This window comes from Myotis davidii, unplaced genomic scaffold, assembly GCF_000327345.1.
Source record: "Myotis davidii unplaced genomic scaffold, ASM32734v1 scaffold3363, whole genome shotgun sequence".
NCBI lineage: Eukaryota > Metazoa > Chordata > Mammalia > Chiroptera > Vespertilionidae > Myotis > Myotis davidii.
In genome coordinates this window covers 29,441-30,637 of record NW_006294260.1, presented here as the reverse complement: position 1 = coordinate 30,637, position 1,197 = coordinate 29,441, and positions in this window count along the sequence as shown.

Sequence of the window (1,197 nt, the reverse complement as noted above, 5' to 3'; positions counted from 1 at the left end):
GACATTCCCTTATTCTGTGAATTAACTCTGCTTATTAGCTTCTGTAAACATACACTTTTTAGCTTACTTGAATAATAGGGAAGATCAACTTAGCTGTCTGACCTTGTAGGCTAAGGACTGATACTCCCATACACTCATGCCAGGTGTGTTAGATATCCAAATAGAACTGTGTCGTACTCAAGGTTACAGGCTTCCTGCAAGATATCTACTAAGCATACATGGGGCTCTTTGAAAACTTGCAAAGGTCCAGAAACTCTATATTTGGGAGACAAAGGGGCTAGGGGGGATATAAAGATAGAAGTTCCTCCATGTTGCTTTGCTCAGACTTCAGAAGCAGTCTGGGCCTGCTAGCATAATAAAAGACTCCAAATTAATTGGCTCACTAAGGCGTCTTCCGTTAGGCTCGCTGATTTACAATATAACACTATCTTCTCTGCTTAGGGAGTAAAACTGTCCTTTTCTTCCTTTCCTCCTTTCCCCTCCCTTCCTGCACACTCTCTTTAGGAAGGTTTTTAACCAATTTCTCTCAAGTGTCTTTGGCTGGAGAAGATAATGGCTTGTTAGTTATAAGCTGACTGCAAATTGCCCTCACTGTCTAGTCTCCTTTAACTTTCCCATCTCAGTTTCCCTATTTATCCTGACCTGGAATCCTGTACCATGTTTGGTGATGCAAGACCTGGTCAGCTTTGGGTATGGTTCCCAAACTGTTGGCAAGATCCCGTGGGGCCCTTAAATGAGACAAGGGAGGGACTGGTGGTCAGGAGGTGCTGGGAGAATGAACAGGTAAAAGTGAGGCCAGATGACCCCAGAGAAGTGGTAAGAAACTATTTCATGAACCAAATTCCAAGTCAGGGGGGTAGCCTATCCTTGGGGAGGCTTTGAAGAATTCTGGGATGGGAAATGACACCAACAAGCTGTCACCCTGTCCACTGTGCCTCTCACCCCTGGCTTCAGGAGCACTTGCCAGCAGGACCTTCCTGTTCAAAAAGAGACCAGCCAGTGCTGGGCACACGTTTGTGACAGAACCAATGTTGGTTGATGTCCATGTGCTGATTTATTTAATCCAACAACCAGCTTTGAGCACAATGCATGCACTCTGTACAGAGGGACACTGAGCAACAGAGACATAAAGGAATCACCAGGTGATGACACTGCCTTGACGGCGGTCACCAACCTTTCGGACCTCATGGACTACCA